Source organism: Ambystoma mexicanum, chromosome 6q (assembly GCF_040938575.1).
Source record: "Ambystoma mexicanum isolate Mex_15411 chromosome 6q, UKY_AmexF1_1, whole genome shotgun sequence".
Classification (NCBI taxonomy): Eukaryota; Metazoa; Chordata; class Amphibia; order Caudata; family Ambystomatidae; genus Ambystoma; species Ambystoma mexicanum.
Genome location: NC_090937.1, coordinates 153,592,297 through 153,616,277, shown reverse-complemented (window position 1 = coordinate 153,616,277; position 23,981 = coordinate 153,592,297). Strand labels below are relative to the sequence as shown.

At 44.8% G+C, this 23,981-nt stretch overlaps 1 pseudogene; it reads left to right on the top strand.

Moving 5' to 3' along the window:
* Nucleotides 1-6,942: 6,942 nt before the first annotated feature.
* LOC138515180 (zinc finger protein 280D pseudogene) lies at nt 6,943-14,806 on the top strand (annotated as a pseudogene).
* The last annotated feature ends 9,175 nt before the right edge of the window (nt 14,807-23,981 follow it).

The following is a 23,981-nucleotide window of genomic DNA, read 5'->3' as shown; positions in this document are numbered from 1 at the left end:
TAAAAACCTAAGAAATTCAGTAAAAAAAACTTTGTTAAAGGGACGCTATGGTTAAGTTGCGCTACTAAAAAAACCTATCCAATGCAGTAAAAAAACTTTGTTACGGGGAAGTTATGGTTCCAAGTAAAACCGAAAAACCCTTGAAATTCGCCAGTTATGGTAAGCTAAGCAACCATAACTCGCGACACCACCATGCACTGCTAAGGCTAACACCCAGGACATCAAAGATGACATCATAAATATCATTGATGACATCACTGATGACATCACATGTCTAGCCCCTTCTTTTTTGTTCACTGGCATATCTAGGGCAGGTGGTTTTATTTACTGACAGTCAGAAACTTAACTTTCAAAAGGTATTACATTTATAGATATTACTATTCTCACATGTTCTTACACTACTTTCGTTAGAATTTAATTGCATATTATGATGTACAGATATAGGGGAAGAAGCAGGACTGAAACACAGCAATCCTTTTTGTGCGTGAATACAATCATGTAGATTATACACAGCTGCTAATGATACTGCCTCTTGTTTCCTTACTTTACTCTCCATATGTAAGCCCCATATGTGTATGCATTGTAGTCTATTTATGTTTTGTGTGTATTAGTAGAAATATGTAGTAAGTGATGCATTATTAGCTAATTAGTACATGTTTCACAGTACGGAAAAGTCTGATACAGAAGTATTCACCGTTCCTTTATATAACTTTGGAAAATTAACAGCCAATACCTACATTTCTGTATGAGTAGGTTCCTGTACTAGAAAGCGCACTGCAATGGAATGTTCTATAGAACACTATATTGTGTAATGAAGTATGTAGTTTATTACACATCTCCCGATAATCTCGGATACTTTTTTGTCAAGATTACATTCACAACCCCTTGTATGAAAGCTAAATGCACATGTGATGTCATCAGTGATGTCCTCAATGATATTTGTGATGTCATTTTTGATGTCCTGGGTGTTAGTCTTAGCAGTGCATGGTGGTGGCCGAGTTATAGTTGCTTAGCTTACCATAACTGGCAAATTTCAAGGGTTTTTCGGTTTTACTTGGAACCATAACGTCCCTGTAACAAAGTTTTTTTACTGAATTGGATAGGTTTTTAGTAGCGCAACTTAACCATAACGTCCCTTTAACAAAGTTTTTTTACTGAATCTCATATGTATTCTCATGGGCTGATCAATGGAGGTGACTGAGTTAAGATTGTTGTCACGTCCCACACCCATCGTATTTTATAGGTTTTTCTGTGATATCTTGGTTGATCTTAATCCTCTCTTAACAAAAGATTTCTCACTGAATTTCAAGGGTTTTACTATGCTATATATTCTCCAATGCCCATAGTCATGGCCACTACTGTCTACTCTGCAACAATTAGGATAAAAGACTGTGGCTCACTAGCTATAGCCCCAGGCCATAGTCGGTGACAGGGGCTCCTCTCCTCCTCACAAGTAAATAATCTGATCCCACCGGCTATGGCATTCAGCCATAGCCACTGCCCATGCTGAAACAATTAACCAGATTCCACCGGCCATGGCCGTTGTCCACTTTGCACTAATTAGGCTAAAAGACCAGGCTATTGCTGTGGGCAATGTGCCCCTCGCTAGTAAATAACCCGAACCCACCAACAATATCCACAATCCTCATTGCCACAATTAGGCTGAAAGAGCATAGTTCAATGGTCTATCAGCAAAGGCCTTCGGAATGGTCATTCGTCAATGCCGCCCGCCTTCTTTATTTATTTTTAATTTATTTTATTGTTTTTTTTATAACGCGCTTAATACCTGAGTTCGGTTTCTAAGCTTTCATTTCCATGATAGTTTTCTATGGCAATTTCCTGCATTAACAGGCAATTGATCACCACAGTTGATCACCATGATGGCGGCTTGTGTTGCCATAAAAATCATTCCTGCTGTAATGTAGCATGTTGCAGTTACTTCAATCCATGTGCAATCCTGCTGCGTTTTAGGTCTTCCCAGCCTCACCCCCATTGTATATATCCCTCCTGACCCTTTCCTATTATCCAATTTCCCTCGCTCTTTCCGATTATGCGCTTTTTGTTCTAACTGCGTCTTTCGGTGTTTCTGTGGTAAAATGAAAAGGATCTGACTCAAATCAGGCTCTCCTGCCGTCAGCAAAGAAGTCACATAACTATTCGGTCCTCTTTCCCTCTACCACTCTGTACCCTGATGTGGAACCATGCCTTTCCCTCCTCAAAATATCATTTTATGCCCTTGTTGTTTTCAGGTTCCCATGGGAATTGCTTGCATCGAACAAAAAAATTGCAGATTTTGTTTCTGAAAAGCCTCAGTGTTCCACTGCACTAGTCGAGATATATAAAAGTTGCATTTGGGTTTGAGGGCACTGCCTTCTCTCAAATGTGTTCAAAATTACTGGATGGGTTTACATCAAAATAGAAAAAGGAATATCTGCAACATTTTGTGACCAACTTATTTTTTATAATGTTCAAATTCATCTAGCGATATTCGCAGTGTATGTGTGAGGCCCATGCCAGACATTTGTTTTGGAAAATGTCAGCCAGATACATACAGCGAGTCAAGAGTTATTAGCAATGGAATTTTGGGAAATGTCAATGCAAATTGGGTTTATCTTAACCATACGAGGCACTGCCAGAATACAGTCCCACACAAAAGGCTATGTTCCTTTTACCTCAATGTTAAGTGGAGGTGCCAAGAGAAAAATAATTTCAGCAAGGTGTGGGACCCTTAAAAGCAGGTGCTGGACATGAGCCACTTTTTGACGATGCACAAAGGCCCTTCAAACTTTGAATTTGCTCAGAAACACAGTTGTCAAACTTGTATTTTGGTACAAGGTTGTAAAACAAGGGTTGTATTTCATGTGAGAGCGGCTGGACATTTTAATTGTAGGTGTTGTTGATGAGGCAATTATTGTAAGCTGATAATGAAACTTGTTTGACTGCTTTCAACAGGGCGAGTCTTGCTGATAACCACAAGCAGATGCAAATACTATGCATTAACATGTTCTAAGGCGAAGTCAGCAGTAATTTAAAATGCTATGGTAAAACCCTTAAAATGTAATCTTTTGATGGAATCGATCTTTATTTTGCTGACAAATTGATACAAAGCTAGCTTTATTTATTTATTTATTGGGCATTTCTTAGGCGCTTATACAACTAATACATTGTGTTTCAAAGCACCCACAGGGAACATAAAGACAACCCTACTAGGCCTTGTGAGCATACAGAGCCTGCAAGTGCAGAGAGAGGAGAGGGGAAAAGGGACAGGTGGAGTAAGTGCTGGGGTGCCCATGCTCGTGAGGGAGCAGCAGGTGTAAGTGCCCAGAGTAGGAAGTGCTAGGGAACTTTCATCCATAAAAAATAAAAAGAGAATGGGTAAGTGCAGGCCTACAGTGGCAAAGGTTGGTAAGTGCCAAGGCCTTCTAAGCTCAGTCTAACCACCCCCAACTGTATCCAATACTCCCCTTGTCTAGCTAATTGGCCCATTAGGGTGCCCCTGAGCCTGGCTTTGATACTTGACACTTCCAACTGCCTTCCGTAGTATAGCTGATGACCTTGGAATGAGAGGAGCTGTGCTCTGGTTAACCATTCTCTATATTTGCTGGTACTTTTGTTTTTTGCTGTGAACTTGATTCAAACGTAAATTTTGCCTGGTTTAGCCATCCCTGCCAACCCCCTCCCACACTTTCTTGCACCTCTACTAGCCCACTGGCCCAATATAGTCATGGGCTGGGAGGTTAGTTGAGGAGCAACGCTTTTGTCTTACAAGTAAGACAGCACTAGTTTCTCGGGTAAGACAATGCAGAGTGTCATGAATTTGAATCCCGGTGCTGCGCTTAGAGGCTGGTCTCTGGCATGAAGTGTGCAATAAAGCCATGATTTTTTTAAATGTAATTGCAGCCCTAACCTTGGGCACATGCCTCTGCTTTCCTAAATTGTGCCGACTTTGGGTGAAAGGAGCTGTACACCTATCCATGCTTCTCTGTATTTGTTGGTAATTTTGGCACCCATCGTTATACTGATAAAATACGCTAGTTAACGTAAAACATACATATCAAAATAAAGTTTTAACAAATACATATCTTTCATGGTAAAATGGCTGACATGTTACACATTCATGGGTAAGGTGTTAAAACAAATATTGCATCATGGAATGCAAAGTTCTTCTTTCATTAATATTACTCAAAATAATTAAAGGGGAACATGGGAAGCCTTTTTGCTTTTTCACGTCTCTATATACAGGAATGGTTTCATATAAACTATAGAGCAAACAGTCTCCAAATTACGCCCATCGTGCACCCACTCAATACTTATTTTTTGGACCACACAGCTCCAGGCATAAATATTGCTGCTCGCATAAAAGCTATATTTTACTACAATATACACATTAATTATAGTTGCTGTTGCGCTGTTTTGTACGCAAGTACAGACGAAAGACATGCATCCGTACTACCACACACATTCCCCTTACCATTCCTCTATTGAACTGCTTCTGCGCCATATAACGCATCATTCTCTTCTATGTCTCTCTTTCCCTCTCATCTACACTTACCATCCGCAGCCTGAAAGCAACAATTAGGAAAAACCTTTGCACTTGGCAAAGATCTAGAAGCTCCTTGGATCTCCGACTATGCCTGACTGCTCTTCAAAACTACTCCTTGCTCTCGACTCTCTCACACATGACTTCCATCTCTCTCATTGTGTCTCAATCCTCTCAACCTAGGCGCCTTCACACATCTCCTAACTCAATTCTTTCACCTACTAAACCCTCCTCTATGCTCGTTATTGTTTCTGCTAATGACCTAGCTCCTTACTTTGTTCAAAAGAATTCCAACATTCAAAATACCCCCACAAATTACATTCTATCCCCCACCAGCTCACTTTTCTCCACCGTCTCTACCATCCTCTCCTGCGACAATGTCTTCCTTTGCCCCACTTATCTTGATGAGGTTCTTCACCTTATTCTCAGAGCTAACTTTTCATGTGACCCCATTGACCCTATATCCCCACAGAGAGTGAGACCGATAGCTTGCAGTGTTGTTCCACACCTTACTTCCCTCTTCAACTCTCCTCTCTTGACATTGCCACTTTTCCATCATCCTACAAGCCCGCTACTGTCATCCCTATCCTTAAGAAACCTGGCCTAAATCCTAACTGTCGTGCCAAATTTCATCCTGACTCTCTTCTACCTCACTATTCCAAAACCCTACAGCATGTAGTTTTCAACCTACTCACTTAGTTCCTTTACACCCACAACCTGCAGGATCCTTTCAAATCTGGCTGCCGACCTCTGCACTCTACTGAGTCAGCTCGCCTCAATGTCAGCAACTAAATCACTTCCACTTGTCATGCTAACGATTCATCCATTCTTATTCTTCTCAACCTCTCTGCTGCCTTCAATACCGTCAATAATTCTGGCTTTCTCTCAACACTATGTCTCCTAGACTTCAGGGTCAAGGTCCTTGCTTGGTTTACTTCATATCTCTCCCTGAAACTTCCAGGTGTCCTGGAACAGCCTCACCTTCCCACTCACCCCCACTTACTGTTGGTGTTCCCTAAGGGTCAGTGCTCGGTCCACTTCTCTTCATTCTCTATACCTCGGCTCTTGACACCTTATCTCCACCTACGGCTTCTCTTATCAACTCTTCATTTATGACGCTCAGGTCTTCTCCTTTCCCTCCTTATTTGACAAGCTATGGTAAAAAATGTCTAACTTTCTCTACGTCATCAAATACCGGATGGCATCTCACTTGCTCATGCTCAATTCCATGAAGACTGAAGTTCTCAACTTCCCAACCAAACAAGCTATTTCTTCCTCTTCCCCTGTTTTATTCCTTTCTCCTAACTACCTTTCGTATTCTGCTTCTGCTCACAACCTTGTTGTCATCTTCGACCCATCTCACAACTTCTCGCTCTTCATCTCCAAAACTGTCACTGCAACCAGACTTGGGGCTTCAATACAGTTTCCTTGGTCCAGTAAAATTGCTGGTAAACTTGCTGGTAATTCTGGCACCAGCAATTTTACTGGATTGGGGAAACACAAGTTTGCCGGTGTGGACCTTGACTTACTTCCAGGCATGACCTTCTGATAAATCAGGCCCCCAACAGCAAACAAATGCTGCAATTACTGGTATTACCGGTGCCGGTAATTGTGCAATCCCCTCCATGGTGTCCTACGTAAACAGAGTTAATCTTGGCTCCTCGTCGAGAGGGTCATGCAGAATTTCGAGAGGGTCATGCAGAATGGCTCACCGGGCAAAGGTACGATACCCACATTTAAGGCTGCCAGTACAGAGTACAAGCCTCTTCCCACAAATGCTAGCACTATGGCAGTTTCTTCCGTTTATCAAGCCACAGACAAACCAATGAAAAGCTCTGTGGCTGTTCAGCCAGTGTCCCGTAGGGTGAAGTCCGCGGGTCAAGTGTGCAGGTGTTGTGCTCCCGCAGGGTGTTTGGCTCTTTGTGGGAGAAGGAGCAGAACGTTAATCCCCTGCATCTATGATTTACCAAGCAGTGCAGTGAGGCTAAGACTCGCCAGTTCCCTAGCACCTATCCAGGTGAGAAGTCGAAACGGGAGGAGGGCCCTGTCGAGCTGTGATCTGCTTTGAACTGTGGACCATTACCTATTAACCCCTTTCAAGGGCTTCTTCATTGTTTTTGTGACTGCCTCCCTGACCTTCTCTGACTCAAATCCGATATGGCAGCAGTGCTGGCCCCTCAGGCGGAGGTCGGCTCACCATGCACCCCGCCATGTAGACCTTTGGCATTTGATAAAACAAGACGAAAAATTGTCAAAGTGAAATGCAAAATGCTAATCCCGTCCCAGGCACAAGGTACCCTCTGTGACCCCTGCAATATCAACCTGCAGCCCGTAGTTCTATCATGTTTACTGTCAAGGCTTGCAGACTTATCAGCGAAATAAATCATTTCCTTGGGAGCGACATGATGCCCCTGAACGGCAAACTTGCTATCGACAAAGCAGAAGTCATCCTACCAAAAAATGATTTTGCAAGTGGAAGCAAGGAACTCACTTATAGCCCACAGAGCAACCCACTGAGCACACTGAGTGGTGGGTCAAGGAAGATGGTATCCAGCACTGTTACGTATAGCACTAGATTTGAGGGGTTGTCACAGCAGAGCTCGGAGGAGACCAGGAGACCATGCACTGATGGTTCCCACTTTCACTGTAATAGAACCGAATATCTATACTGAAAATGAGATTGTGATGAAATTTACTGATGGCCCTCAAATGGTCCCAGCGTCTGTAGTGGAGAGTTCAGATCTTGGTGTTGAAGAAGCAGTCCAAAATGTAGTATGTATCTTCTCATCTGAAATGGAGCAGTAAAATTGAACTGTCTAGATCCTCCGAAATTGGGGCATCCGCTTTGCGGATGATGCTGTCTTGCTATCAACGTCCGTAAGGGGCCTCAAAACTACACTGGAGGCCTTTGTGATGAAATGCAGAGATCAATATGGCTAAAACCAAAACATTGGTCTTTAGACCCAGACATAAAAGGTTGATTCCAGTGTCGCTGACTATGAATGGGTCACTAATTGAAAACGTACATAACTATGATTACCTGGGTGTCAGACTCAATGATACTGGAGAATGGACTGGAGACTGGACCCCCCAGCTATTAAAATCTAGTCTGACCATGGAGAAATGTGGTGGAGGCATCATAAGGTTTTTCTACTCGCATGGCCAGGGTGCGGTTTCGCCAGTAATTAAGATGTTCTTGACGGAAAAAACAGCAGCCACTTATGGGGCAAAAATATGGGGCTGCCCAAAATGTTACAACGTAGGCCTGGCTTAGAGAACATGTCTGAAGAAGCTACTCGGACTTGCAACAAGTTGTCCCTTTGCTCCCATTTATTATGAATTCAAAAAGAGGTCCAGTATCGGCCTGTGTTATTTTGGCTTAGATTATGGCTGACCCCCGAATTACAGATTTTCCGAGAGGGGGTATCTCATATGTTGGACTCAGAGGGTGGGAAGTCCTTACCCTGGTTCCAACATGTAAAGAAACTTTTGATTTGTATGGACATGGTTGACCTATGGTTATGCCCACAGAGAATAACTCAGAGTGATGCTGGGAAGGCCAAGGTGGCCTTGCGAAGGCAGCTCGAGATTGACCTGGCTAGCGACTGTTTAGAGGTGGCTGCTGGCAGACTTTACCTGAACTCCAAATTAACATCTGGGTTTGAAGCATACCTCAATTATGTTGTTCCCCCATTGCCTCGTAACCTTTACTTGAGGTTTAGATTGTCGCAATTGAACCTGTCTTACTGTACATCAAAATGGTATCCTAGTGAGAATGACCTTTGCCCAGTTTGTGGTTTATCCAAGGCGATGGTGCTCCATTTCTTGTTAGTTTGCCAAGGTTATAGGGTGGAACGAGGCAAATACCTAAAAACAATATGCAACAATTATGGTATCTGCAGTACAGGCCAGGCGCTGCATCCATTTAGGAACAATGAAAATATAAGTGTGTATTACTGTGTTGCAAGCTACTTAGACTTGCCATGGAGAGTAAGGGGCAACATTATAAAGGAAGGAAGAGGACTGTGATTGTGTTCACGAAAGCATATACGTTTCCAACAAAAATTAATGAACTTTATATAACTGGACTTCACATTCTTTTACGATGGTAAACTATGCCATGTGACAATTGGAAGTAGTTGGAAGGGTAGACTTGCCAAATATCGCTGCAAGTCACATATTTCCTTGTGCATTTATTTCTGTTGATTCTGGTTGTATCTATGTGATATATGAAATGAAAATGTGCCTCTTTGCTGTTTTTAATGCATAACTATGTAATTAACTGGTCTTTTTATTATATTTTTGTACTTTTATGGTATTCATGTACAGTGGCGTCGCCAGGAATCAAATTTAGGAGGGGCACAGAGGGGGGCAAAGACAAAAGTAGGGGGAACAGACAAAAGTAGGGGGAGAACATGGTCACTGCTCGTTTTAGGTAGTGGGGGGCACAAAGGGGGAGCACAGGGTTTCACAGGGGGGCCCCAGCCCCCCCCATCCCTCCTCTAGCAACGCCACTGTTCATGTTAAAATAAAGATGAATGATGATGAGAAATGGAGCAGGGAGTGGTGCTGTCACATTAAAGCACCACTCCAGATGGAGCGCAGGTCGCTAGTCGACCAGGGTACTCAAGTGAAAACTCCAAGCCACCAGTCAAAATTCTCAAAAATGTCAAAGCAGGCCATAGGTTGGCAAGCCGATGGGGACCACAGTTCTACACACTCAGATGGTAAACAAGCTGGAGGGGCAGCTCAAGTAGACCTTAAACTACCCCCATTGAACCCATTTACCAGAGCCCTAAATTACACAATTGGTAATGTGTGAAATACCGAAATAAGGGAGGGTTCCATAAAGGGGGACTTATATTTCTTCACAGAGTACCCAAAGGTAACACTGCCCATCAAGAGTCCCGGGAGTCACTAACTAATAAATGTACCCACTGGCTTAGAGTGGTGTATGGTTGTTCATCTCTAACTCGGGATGACATTACAAAGTGCAGAAGATTACCCTGTGATGGGGGCGGGGGGGTAGGAGGTCCGTCCTTGACTCTATATGTATTGAACTAAGAGAAAAAAGAAAGATAGTCCAGCGGTATTTTCGGTATTTGGAACAAGACGCGGTGCAGCAGCTAGTAGTACGATGAACTCAGTGCCTCTCCCCATCACAGCAATGCTCGCCCTATGTGAACTGGGATTCAGTACCCATTGCTCTCTGGCCCAAATGCGATAGCACTGGGGAAAAGATCTTGCGGTACTGTTAATGGGTGAGGAAAGCTTCCTTACCCTGGCAACTCGCAGAAAACGACTTGGACAATGGGTTACTAACAATAGCAAAGGCCATAGGGTTAAAATTATTATTTGTACTACTCTGGGAAGGTTGGATGGAAAAATGAGTTATTGCAATTGTATATATGTTTTCTATTGTGTTTCGTATTAGTTTGTACTTTGAGGGCCCTATGGCCGAATAATGTTATTAATGATTATATCCACAATGTGTGGTGTGCAACAAAAAGAAATAAAGCAAAATCTGAGCGGACCAAACGCTTTCTCTAACTGCTGATGCAAGTCTAAAGGAGAATACTTTCGTAAATAAGTGCCCGGGTATAAACTAAGTAAGCCTTGTTGCCCCGAAAATGTAAAAACTCGTTGAGGCAGTCAACAGAAGCAATTCCCCCTCTACGTTGCCTGCTGTGAAACTAGGCACGCCCCAATCAACATTACCCTCCCCCAAAAGTTCAAGTGCTGTTTTAAGCCATTTGAAAATCGGACCCCTTTGCCTAAAGCGTATCCAAATATATTTATTTATATCTATTTTAATTCTTCATAACGCGCCAAATCGCCTGCAGGCCTCAATTACAATGTAATGATATGATATGATATGATATGGCATTTGTAAAGCGCCTATACACAAGTGTTTCAAGGCGCGAAGAGGCGGGGGGAGGAACAGAGGGAGACAGACAACGATCCTAATAGGCCGGGTGTCATTCAGATCGGGCAAGTGCAAGGGTAGGGGGACTGGGAAAAAGTGCAGGGGAAGGGGAGAGGGGAAGTGCAGTACATGGTTAGTAGAATACAAGATAAATAATAGGGCCAGCTGGTGGCAAGTGCAAGGAAAGTGTGGTACATGGTTAATAGAATACGAGATAAATAATAGGGCCAGCTGGTGGCAAGTGCAAAGGTAAGTGCCAGGAGAAGGGGCTGTAGGATACAGAGACAGTCCCGTAGTGCATGTAGGCAGTGCAAGGAAGAGTGGCTGGGCCAGGATATGAGATCGGTGAGTGGCCCAGTTGCAGATTTAGTGCAGGTTCAGTGATTTTAGCAGGGGAGAGAGGGAGAGAAAGCGGAGGCAAAGAGGAAGGTTTTGAGGTGCTTCCGGAACCGGAGATGGTTCTCCTAAAGTTTCAGGGAGGCAGGAAGGCTGTTCCAGAGGGAGGCCCCTGCTGCGGCGAGAGATCTACCACCAGCTCGTTGCTTGGAGAAGCGGCTGACCCTGAGGTAGTTGGAGGTGGATGAGCGAAGGGCTCGAGAAGGAAGATATTTAGGAAGAGAGAGTTGAAGGTATTTCGGCCCAAGGGCCCAGAAGGCCTTATGGACAATGCAGAGGGTTTTGAACTTAATCCTTGCAGCCACTGGGAGCCATTGTAGTGATTTCAGTTGTGGAGAGATACGGTCCCTGGGCTTGAGGCCAAGGACAAGTCTTGCAGTCCTGTTCTGGATGAGTTGCAAAGGGCGGAGAGTAGAGGCAGGAAGATTTAGATAGAGACTGTTACAGTAGTCCAGCCTAGAGAGAACCAGAGCTCTGGAGAGAGTGAGCTTCTGGGGGAAGGAGAGAAAAGGAAGGATACCTCTGAGGAGGTGTAGCTGGTAGTGTGACTTCTTAGAGACGTCAGAGATGTGAGGAGAGAAGGAGAGTGTGGAGTCGAAGATGACCCCGAGGTTTTTTGCCGTGCAGGTAGGAGCAGGAAGAGGGCCAAGGGAGGCCGGCCAGAGAGCTGCAGGGAAGGAGGGAGTGGGTGTGCCGATAAGTAGAATCTCAGTCTTACTGGCATTAAGGCAGAGGTCGTTGGCGGCACACCATTCCTGGATAGCAGAAAGACAGTCAGAGATGAGGGAAGTGGAAGAGAAGGCAGAGGGTAGCCTGAAAATGAGCTGGGTATCATCCGCGTAGCACTGAAAGTTGGGACAGAGAGCGGCTATGTGGTGAGCAAGAAGTGCAAGATACTGATTGAACAGCCAGGGGGAGAGGTTAGATCCCTGGGGGACACCACAGGTAGAGAAAAAGATGTCAGAGAGGAAGGAACCCAGTTGGACCTGTGAGGGTCGATTGGAGAGGAAGGAGGACAGCCATGCCAGAGCTTGACCAGTGATACCCAGGTTATCACAGAGACAGTTGAACAGGATGGTGTAGTTAACAGTGTCAAAGGCAGAGGAGAGGTCGAGCAAGATGAGAACACAAGGGGTATTAGAGTCAAGGTTTGAGAGCAGGTCCTCACGGATGTTCAGGAGAGCAGTTTCCGTGCTTCTGGCAGCTCTGAAGCCAGACTGATGGTCATGAAGACTACCAACAGATTCAGCATGGAGATTAAGCTGGGAGGTGGCCAGTTTCTCCAGGAGCTTGCCCAGGAAGGGAGTGATAGAGATTGGGCGATAGTTAGCTGGGCAGGAGAGGTCGGAGGAGGGTTTCTTAAGAAGGGGGTGCACAAGGGAGTGCTTGAGGGGGGATGGGAAGACTCCAGAGGCGAAGGAGTGATTGTAGAAGAAGGCCAAGGCAGGCGCCAGGGAGTCGATGTGGTCCTTGATAGTTTTGGAGGAACAGGGGTGGACCTGTTTTGACGAGACTTTCATAGATCGGACTTGTCTCAAAACCTCGTCAGCAGAAAAAAGGGGAAAGGCAGAGAAGGAGGGAGGATGCTGGCTGCCGAAAGGCCAGAGGGAGAGCAGGGAATAGGTGAGGGGAGGTGATAGGAGGAGAGTGAGGACAGGATGTCTTGAGTTTTTGAAATGAAGTGAGAGGCCAGTGCTGTGCAGAGGGCCTGGGAGGGGACAGGAGAGGTGGAGACTTCAGCAGGGTTGGCCAGCTCCTTGCAGATTTTAAAGAGTTCGGCCGAATTGTTAGATGCCGCAGAGATGCGGCCTTGGATAAGGGCTCTCTTCTTAGTGAGAACGGAGAGCCGGTATTGCCTTTGGAGCAGGCGGCAGGCCAGTTTGTCAGAGGATGAACATGAAGCACGCCATTTCCTCTCTGCCACCCTGCACTTGCGTTTAAGGTTGACAAGATCTGAGTCATACCAGGAGTTACATTTGGCTTTGGGCTTCAGGCGGATTCTCATGACAGGGGCAAGGATATCAAGAGTATCAGATATAGCAGAGTGGAGAGTGGAGAGGGCTATGTCAGGGTGGGAGTCAGCCGAAGGGGGAGGGGGGGCGAGAAGGTGGTAGCGAAAGCCTCAACTGACTCGCGCTTCATGGGTCGAATGACCGCGAAGGTGGGTGGCAGTGATGAGGGTGTCTTTGCCTGTGGGGTAGGGAGGGTGAGGTGGGAGGAAAGGAGAGAGTGATCACTCCAGGAGAGAGGAGTAGAGAGAGACAGAGAGGGGAAGGTCAGAAGAGATCAGAGCATCAAGAGTGTGCCCTGCAGAATGGGTCGGCCCAGACGGGAGAACAGAGAGTGAGAGAGAGTCGCAGAGGTCGCAAAAGAGTCTAGAGGGAGGACAGGAGGCTTCAAGGTGGATATTGAAGTCTCCAAGAAAGAGGAGTTGAGTGGTTAAGGACAGGAGTGAGAAGGAGAGGTCAGCTCACTCAGAGAGGAAGGGGGAAATTTGACCAGGTGGCCGATAGATAGTAGCCACGGTAAGGTAATGGCTAGGAGAGAGAGAGAATCGGCAGACAAGGCATTCAAAGGAGGAGTAGGTCTGCGTAGGAGTGACAGTGGAAGGAATCCACTCAGGGAAGATAAGGGCCACACCCCCCTAGCACAGTTGGGCCTGGGCAAGGAGAGGATCTTGCAACCGTCAGGTAGGAGTGTGTCAAAGCTGGCGACAGAGCTGGCCGTGAATCATGTCTCAGTGAGACCGAGGATGTCAAGGTCCAGTTCCTCAAGAAGGCGACAGATATCAGAGGAATGTTTGGCGGCAGAGCGAGAGTTAAGAGTGGCAATGTGGAGTAGGTTGCCATCCTTGAAGGACTTCCGGGGAGGGGCGCAGATCAGAGGTACGCCCTGTGGAGGTGAAGAAGAAGGAGTCAGAGAGAGGGCAGGGTGAGAGGGTGGATGCAAGGTAGCCGAGGACAGAGAAGAGGGGACAGCAGGAGAGGAAAGGAAGTTGATGAGGCGCGGGAAGCGTCTATCAAAGAGGTGGAGGTTGGCCTGAGGCCTAATATCCACTTCAATCTCCTGGATCCTTTAAAGAACCATATTAAGTACTGTTGTCCAGATATGATGAATGCCTTCTTCACTGGAGTGGTTAAAACTGAAATTCCAAGTTCCCCAACATATAAAGAAGGAAAACGAATCATGTGAGTTAGCGACTTTTATCATGTTGAAAACGATGGCTTTTATCATGGTAAACGCAATGGGGACCTGGAGCTGGTAAAGCAGGAGCAGAAGACACACACTACTTTCAAATGCTTCCGTTGCGCCGAAGTGCTCAACAATAATCTGAGGTTCATGAACCATATGAGACATCCTCTGGAACTTGAAAAGAAGAACAGTGAGAGCTGGGAAGGCCACGCGACGTGCCGCCATTGCTGTAGGCAGTTGCCTACTCCTTTTCAGCTTCAGTGTCACATTGAAAGCTCCCATACCCTTTGTGAATCATCTAAAATTTGTAAAATGTGTGAGCTATCTTATGAAAATGAACAAGTGTTGTTGCAACACTTGAAGGATAATCCTAAACCAGAAGAAATGCCCTTTGCTTGTCAGGTGTGTAGCTGTCGTTCATCATTGTTCTTGGAGGAAGAAAGCCACTTTCGATCAGTTCATGAGAACACAAAAGCCTTGCTTTGTCCATTTTGCCTGAAAGTTAGCAGAATTGGAACACCTTATAGGTATGCAGCATTATATGAAGCATCAGAAAAAGGGTATATATCTGTGTTCCAAATGTGGACTGCAGTTTTAGATTAGTAAAGAAACATAGATCACAGAACTCAACATTATCGAACATTTAAAAACCTGAGCAGCTGGACGGATTGCCTCCTGGGACAAAGGTTACAATTCGAGCTACTCTTGGATCTTTGCATGCTGAATCATTTGCCACATCTCCTGAAATGTAGCCTCTTCCTTGACCTTTTTTAGAACTCGATAATGAAGGACACAAACTCAAAACCTCAGACTGCTACTGTCAAATCCAATTCTTCAAAGTCACATCCTAGTGCAAGCAGTGCAAAGCTGCTGCCTGGGGCAAGCAGTGCACAGCCGCTGCCTGGGGCAAGCAGCGCAAAGTCGCTGCCTGGGGCAAGCAGTGCAAAGCCGCTGCCTGGGGAAAGCAGTGCAAGTCTGCCCCCGGGGAAAGCAGTGCAAAGCTGCTGCCTAGGGCAAGCAGCGCAAAGCTGATGCCTGGGGTAAGCAGTGCAAAGCCGCTGCTTGGGGCAAGCAGTGCAACGCCGCTGCCTAGTGCAAGCAGTGCAAAGCTGCTGCCTGGGGCAAACAGTGCAAATCCACCACTTGGGGCAAGCAGTGCAAAGCCGCTGCCTGGGGCAAGCAGTGCAAATCTGCCGCTTAGGGCAAGCAGTGCAAAGCTGCTGCTTGGGGCAAGCAGTGCCAAGCTGCTGCCTTGGGCAAGCAGTGCAAAGCCGCCACCTGGGGCAAGCAGTGCAAAGCCACCCCCTAGGGCAAGCAGTGCAAAGCCACAGTCTATAGCAGTGCAATGAAAATGCAACCCAGTCCAAGCCAATTGAAAGCTCAGCCTACTCCTCTGAAGAAACAGAATAACCCCACCAGTGTAAAAAAAAAAAAGAAAATTCCCAACACCTCTTTAAAGAAATTAAGGAATCAGTTTGGACCTCGGAAGTGCATTGAATGTTACTCTGTTTTCAAAGATTTTCCAACTTATGTTAATTGCAGTTTATGCAGATACAGCACTAGCTGTGTTAAGGCCTACGAAAATAATATGGTGAGTCTTCACAGTAGTAGCCGTCCAATTAAGAGATTTTGGATTTTTAAGAATCAAACGAAAGAAAGGAGAAGTCTTACATCAGTTTGCCTTAATTTAGATTTCCTGAATGGCTTGGATGCTATGTCCAGGCATATGAGTGAACACCCTCATTCATTTCCTTTGTTTTTACAATGTGGTTAGGAGATAAGAATGATGTGCATTGTAAACAGTAGTAGCTTGCTTTGAGATAACACATTTAATTGAAAATGCTCACATCAAATACAGTAGACTGTGGCTTTGGTTCATGTATGATAATGAGATTTTAATGAATGTCAGATGTTTTAAAACTGCTGTAGGTAATTATTGCTTTTTTTTAGTAAATATTTGCCATGAAAAAATCTCAACATCAGAAAAATAAGCTATATTCTTCTCTTCAACACTGCTAAGCACCTAATCTCCTCTTTAGTACTCTCTTCATCTGACTACTGTACCAGTCTACTCTACGACCTTCTCAACTATGCGTTTTCCCCTCTCGATAAAGTCCTCTAATTTGCTGTCCGTACATTCCTCGAACTTCCCTGCTTCACCTAGTTAGGCTTGGTATCCATGAGACAGAGGGCAAAGCATAAACTCCTTCTCATCAACCTCAAAAATATACACAGACTTCCCCCACCCTACCTATCCGCCAATCTCTCTCCCTACTCTCCCCCTCGCTCCCGATGATCATCCTTGGCTCACCTCCTTGCCACCTCTCGTGCCCCTTACGCTCTGGCTCGTACTGCTCTCTTTCTATCCTCGCTCCTTTATTCTGGAATGCTCTTCCTCTCCATACTACTGCCACTCTATCTCGATTTAAATCCAACCTCCTAGCTCTCCTCCTTTCTGAAGAACCACCTGCTTAGCATTCTACACGGCCACATCTCCCTGTTCTCCTCTCACCCTAACACTCTACGACAACCCCACATCGTTTATTCCTCACCCCTTCATCCTAAATGTAGCACTTCCTGTGTGTCTCATTCCTATACCATGCTCTTCTGTCCTTGTTCCTGGTTCATGTTTCTACCGCCCCATCATCATTTGGTCTTATATCCACATCCTCTCACCCATTGTTAAGACGCAGGTCCTCCACTCTGTAAGTAAATGTTAAAAAGCTTTGGAAGCATTTTTTGTCAAAAATGCATTGTTTCTCTGTATTTTTGACTAAATAAATATATATATTCCTTACTACCAACAGGCTACAGTGTGCACACACCCTAACAAGGTCACACAACACTGATACCAAGACAAAGTTAGGTACCGTAAGACAACTATGGTGGTGATGGGCACAGTATAAATATATCTTAACATAATATAGCTTCCACAAAACAAGTAAGCAGGTACATAGCAAGACCATGTTCCTCTAACTTTTTTAAGCCAGTTAGTAAGATCATCACTTAGGTCTGGCTACATGCGTGAGCAGGAGAAGAATGGGCACTGAAATGGCAACTGGGTATGGGATGGGGAAGGGGAGGTTTAAGAGGCACTTCCCTGAGGTACGACATAAAGGAGGAAACAAGCAGCTGCTTGGGGATGGGTTGCTGCCTAGTAATGGATCACCATGGACAATGCCCTGTACTAACAAATATATATTGGATAAAATACAAATTCTTCAAAATAACGCTGTGAGAAGTGCCTTGAACATCCCCACCAGAGAACATGTCTCCAAAATCAGAAAGGAACACCACTGGTTAAAGATCAACAATAGAATCCTACTTAAAGCAGTCTCCTTGACGCACAAATGCCTAAATAACACTGCACCTCCATACCTAACAGAGAGAATTGTCAGGAGGACATCTACTCATCCGTCTAAATCGGCTAACGCCTTCTGTCTGGAAATACCCAGATATAAACTAGAAAAATCCAGAGCTTCCTGGTGAAAGCTGCCCAGTCCTGGAACGCACTACCCCTTGCACTTAAAGTTGGTCAATCCTACCTTAGCTTTAGGTGCAATGCTCTGAGTTGGTTGCGATCTAACGACATATGATCCACCCAGATCCCTAAACTTCAATGCACATACCTGCATATATGTACTTTATGTATCCCTTTGTGCCACCTTGCTGCACAATGTCATATTTTCTACTGTAATTATGTTCCTTTTCTTGTGTAGCCTAAGTCATAAGTAACACTGTACTATGGCTTTCTTTCTACTGTATCTATTTGTATTGTGTAACCTAAGCCTAAAGTAATCCTGTACCATGTTTGCGCCCAGTTACCTTTGGGTTCGGTGTGCCCTACAAACAAACAAACAAACAAACAAAAAAACATGATGCAAGCAGGGTCAGGTGAGGAGTCAGAAGTGCCTGGTACCAGTGCTCAGTCTCTTATATGGAAATAAAGAAGTACACATACTCCCGGGTATGCTTTAAATTGGTCGGGGAAGAGCCCCGCCAGGCTCTTCATATTGCTCTTGTGCCTGGCCTACTTGATCAACCTTTTTTAACCTCTTACTGTGTGTCCACCTCTATTTGTGTAAGTCTCTATTTGTTTCACTTTTAAAGTGTGTCTCACCCTTTATTTGTGAACTGTTTGTCTTGCTCACTCAATCCCACTCCACACCAGTCATGTTCTCACTCTCTTGTGCAATCTCTGTTTCAGCCCTTTTTTTCCAGAGTCGGGTCCATGGGACAGTGCCATATGGAAACGTCTCAGGTACATGTAACAGTTAGCAGATAGGTGTCAAGGTTGCCTTCAAACCTAGTCATCCTAACAAATATGGTTGGCCAGAATTAGGACTCACATGAACAGATGTTTTTTCAAGGGTTTTATTTTTGTCAACTCCAAATAATCGTTCCTTACATCTACAAGCATAGGACATATTCTATAACAAAAGGAAGTCAAAAAGGTGCTCGGCAGGATACCTAAAAGTAATTAAAAGTCCCACATCCGGAATCCTACTAATTACATTCCCTTTCTTCCAAAAGAAAACAATAAACAAAACAAAGAAAGACTTTGTGGAACTCTAGAAGGGATGGCTGCAGGCTTCTGACCATGTCCTTTTTTTTTAGTAAAGGCCTTTTCCCAGTTCAAGTTAAACAAAGAAATGTCTTTAGTAGACTGGACGGTTATCCAAATCTCCCAGTCCAGATCTCTCTCTGTCTCTTTCTACTCTGGGATTCTTTCAGTCTTTCTCTTCTCTAGGATTCTTTTAATTTTTCATCCTCCCTTCACTGGGGTTCTCCCCGTCACCACTCCCCACTGTGATGTTTTCTCAGTGTTTCACCACTCTGGGTCTCTTCTTACTCTCACTCCCCATTCTGGGTGTTCTCACGCTCTCCCCACTTTGGGGCTATTTTCTTTTCAGTCCCCACTCTGGGGTGTTCTCATGCTTTCCTCACTCTGAGGTGTGCTCAGTCTCAATCCCCTGCTCTGGGGAATGCTTCTCATATCTCCCTCTCCAGTTAAGCCACATGCAACTGACTGCCTCGAGCGGTGCTCCTCGGAACGGGCGTTGAGTCTGGTCTACTCTCCTCTCACCACTGAGTCACTTCTGCCATCTTTAGCTGGGTTCTGTGTCTTGCCGTTTCCCCTTCATTTGCGTGGCTTGGTTGGTGCAGAGTCGCTTATGCGATGTTCACAGGAGGGCTGCGCTTTAGCCTTCTGAGGGCCTTCTCCCTCATTCTCGCAGTTTCTCTGGGATTCATCCTCCTGGTGGCCATCGCAGTGCTGCCTGCCAACACAGGCATTCACTCTCTCTCCGGTGACACCTCGTTTGGTGTCTTTGGAGCAGTTAAGCTCTGCAGCGCCTGCCCAGCCGCCTCCGTGATTGGCTGTTCCAGAGAAGCTCCTCCAGATGCCTGACTCACTCCTCTCTCCTTAGTCTTGACAGGAGATTGGCATACCTAGGGTCAGAAGCCAAGTCAGCCATTAGTAAAGGATATACATCTTCATTGCAAATTCCAACCCCTATATACCCTACGCAGGTGTTACTGTCTCGGGACGGGGATAGTGACTTACACCATTGCAGGATTTTAAATCTTATAAATAAGGGGGGTCACCTTCTGAGGGATCCCGCTTGCGCAGTGCCCTTAGGTGGTGTTTAGCATAGTAAGCTCACCTCCCTAGTCCTAAATGCGGTGCTTTCCCCTTTTGGAGAGGTGGTGATCACCTTGGAGTCATCACAAGTTGCTCTCCAGATTTTAATAAAGGGCAACATAACATGCCCTGGCTTGACTGGTAAATTCGAATATTATCATAGACCAAGTAAGGGCGGTGCCAGAAAGTTAATGTCTCCAATGCAGCTCGATGCAGATGTGAGTCAGAGAAAAAGCTATGAACATGGATTGCTGAAATGGCATGAAACACACTCAAACACAAATTTAAGTGAAGGTAAACTACCAATTGAATGAACGTAATAATACTGCCAATTCTCAACAACTTGTACAGCTGCAATGGAAACACCCCATATGATTCCCTTACAGAACTACATAAACTGAGCTCTAAACTTTCGTGATGCAATTTTCTCAGAGTTCTGGGAATGTTAGTTTTCTCTTTTCCATTTTAAATGTCGAAGTATAGATCACAGAATGACAACAAAAAACAAGCCTGGATGACTTATTCATGCATGTCATTTGGAAACTAGAACTGTTTGCATAAAAACATGCACACTGGAACTTTTGCGAGTATGACAATTGTATCTGGGGCTTACACACTTCCTTTTAATGCTCTTACGTGCAGTCGTTTATGGAAATACAATTCGAGTAGGCCGTAAAAAGAAAATAACAGACTTCGGTTCTCTGTTGCCATAGCCCTTGTGTGGAGTTTCCATCAGATCAGAAGTCTATGCACAGAATTGAATTCACTCACAATTGCTTACTGTGTGTTTGCTTCAGGAGCGGGTCGTCCAGAGTGGGAGAGCGGGCGCCGACCCACCCGAACCCTCACCCGCCAGGATGAGCAAAGCCAGTCCAGGAGCGCTCCCTCAGCTGTTTGCAGCTGAGCGAGCGCTCTTTGGCTGGCTTGTACTGTCAAAGGAAAATGTGGTTTCCATTTCACAGTTCGTACCCCAGCTGCCCATGCCCAATGAGCTTTGTGGGGATGGGGTGTTGCATGGGTCATTGAGGTACAGGCTGGGGTGCTGCACATTTGTATGTGCGAGGCGGTGCTCCAGCACCTCCCAACACATATAAACAGAGCAGGGCACTGCATTTTCAGCGCTCCTGCTCCTGTGTCATGTTGACACTGTGTGCTTCCGGGTTCCTGTTCCTGCTATGCAGGGAGCTGGAGGCCTTTCTGGAGGTATCGGTGGAGCTGAGGATCTGTGCAGTGTGCAGGTAAGATTTTTTTTTTAATGTATTATATTTGTGTGAATGATGTAGTATATGATGTATGGATACCCATGTGAATGAGTGAGTGAATGCCGTCTGTGAATGTGCATAAATGTGTGTGTTTGTGCTGGGCCGGGAAGTGTGTAGGGGTGGGGGCACAGCAACAACACATTTTTTACTGGGCATCTATAAGAGATGCCCAGTAAAAAATCATCCTCCATCGTTTTATCAACCAGCATATAATAAAAGAAAGGATGATATGTTATTACGTGGCTAGACCGGCATTTTGGAGATGCTTGTCTAGCCATTTCTTACTGTGGCATGGCATTTTGTTACTGGATATCTATGGTAAACGAAGCATGATAAGTATTATTACTTGACCAGATTGGCATTTGAGGGTAACTAGTCTAGTCCTTTCTTCCAGTGGATGATATGTCTTACTGGGCATCTATGATAAACTAAGCATTGTATATGTTATTTAGCTAGATTTGCATTTAGGGACAGCCTGTCTGCCCTTTCTTACTGTGGCATGGCATTTTATTCTGGGCATTTATGATATAGTAAGCATGATAAGTGTCATTACATAGCTAGACTGTCTTTTTGTTGCAGTCAGTCTAGCTATTACATACTGTGACATGGCACTTTTACTAGGCATCAAGAATAAAAGGGAACATGATAACATCACCCTTGTGATACCCTCGGCTTGATGGCACCAATATAGCACTTGCTCTGTCTGAACCACTGTTATTTGCTCCTGTTTACCTCCTTGTGATGCTTGCTTCTTGATGAGACCCTGGTGATATCTGCTGTATGATGGCAACCCTGTGCTACCTGTTCCTTGATTAAACTCTTATGGTATTTGCTGCCTTGGGTGCACCGTTGTGGTAGTAGCATCACTGTGACATATGCTGCTTTGTGGCACTCTGGCAACGACTGCTGCTTGATTGCACATGGTCATATCTGCACCTCTCAGATATGTTTTCCAGATTTAGCCTCTGTGATGCTTGCTTCTTGGTTGCACACTTGTGATATTTTCTCCTACATCGTACCATTACTCCCCTAACCTTGACTGCACCTTTGTCATAACAGCGGCATTCAGATATTTTGATGAATTGCATCTTGTGATAGCTGCATAACTATGTTATTTTGCTCTTGATAGACCTCTTGTGATCCTTGATTCTTGACCTCCCCCTAGTACTATCTGCTGCTCTATTGCAGCTGTGTGATTTCTGCTTCTTCGTTGCACCCTTGTTATATTTGACCATTGAGTGTATCCTGTGATACTTGCACCACTGTGATTATTTCCTCCCTATTACATCACTGTCTCGTGATGAATGAGACATCTTCTCCTTGACTGCTCGCTTGTGATATTTTCTCCTAAACGGCACATTTGTGATAGTAGCAGAGCTGTCATATGTGCTCATTGATTGCACCCTTGTGATATTTGCTCCCAAATTGCACCTTTGTCATAGCAACATCACAGTGATATCTGCTCATTGATTGCACCCTTGTGATATTGGCTCCATGAGTGAACCCCATTGATATTTGCTAATGATGACACCACTGTGATATCTTCTACTTGAATGCTAGGTGTTGATTTAATGCATCATTGTGAAAATTGCTCCTTGATTGCATCAGTGATATTTCCTCCTCATTCAACCATCATGAAAACTGGGTCTTGACTGCATCCTTTCATTGTCAGCTACTATGATTGTACTCTTGTCATATTTTCTCCTAACTGCACCCCTATATTGTTTGCTGCTAAGTGCACTCATTAGATCTGCGGCATATGATATTTGCTGCTTATTAATACCTTTACGTCATTTGTGGCCTAATTGCACGCATTTGAGATGTTGCTCCTGACTGCACCCTCATGAGATCTGTTCCTCGCCTATAGTGTAACATATTGTGCTACTACTTTGAAAATGTATGTTAAGTGCGCCCTGATGTCATTCCTGTGATCATTTGTTCCAGACTGCACCCACATGATATTTCCTCCTTGAATGTTGCTTAGGATATTGAGTCTTAGTTTCACTGACATAATTAGCTACCTCAGTTCTGCTCTAAAGTATTGACTTTTTGACTGCTACTTCAATCAGCCCTGAGCCCACCTAAGCTCCAAGTTGTAACCTACCTCACCAATACAGTGGTATTTGATAGTACTCAATAAGCATCACTTTCCATGGGGGACCCCGTCACCCGACGCTCCTTGCATTTGGACCAATCAACTAAGGCTGCCCCCTGCCTGGAAATGCACATCTGGTAGAAACCTCCCTCATTGTCATGATCCATAAAACATCTATGGAATGTGCTGTTTTGCTGGTTTCATGTCTCTGCATCTCGGCACTTACATGTTCATGTCTTGCCATCACTGCACGTACATCGGTGCATTTGCTTCATTTATTTTTTTATAAATGGGTGCATTCCCCCCAAACCCATCCCCCTTTTTTAATGTATGTGCCCTTCATTATCCCTCTCCTGCTTGCTCCCTGAAAAAGAGCAAACCCGAAGCAAAGACATGTAGAAATGTGTTCAGCAATGTAAAGACATGTCATAGTTTCCTAGATACATTTGTAATGGGCTCTGTCATGTGCCCTACAATTCTCTGGAGTGACATCTTGGTAGGGGTGCCAGGTGCATTTTCAGCAGTAATGCTCCTCTATTAGACGCCTATTCATGTTAGTAGAATACAATTCTGTCATTCCATGGGCTCAGGAGTACTCTCTATGCAACATCTATTTCTATCCTGGAAGTGCAGCATCTTGTGTTCCGCAACGAGTGTTTGCTGCTGATGCATCACTTTCAAACATCTTCATTTAATTAAAAGTCTTCAAATGTAGCTTTCTTCATGGTTGACTACCCACTTCTCTGCCTGATCGTAGGCACCATTTACATGCTGCATGTTGCTGACTACAGTTTTACCTCACAGAGTATTTTGCCTTATCCTTTAATCTGTTCTGTTCCACTGGCAGATTTTCATCCTCTACTTCAGTTCCAGAACTGGCCATCAGCTATCACTTTAACTTACCGGGTTTCAACAGGATCATGTGT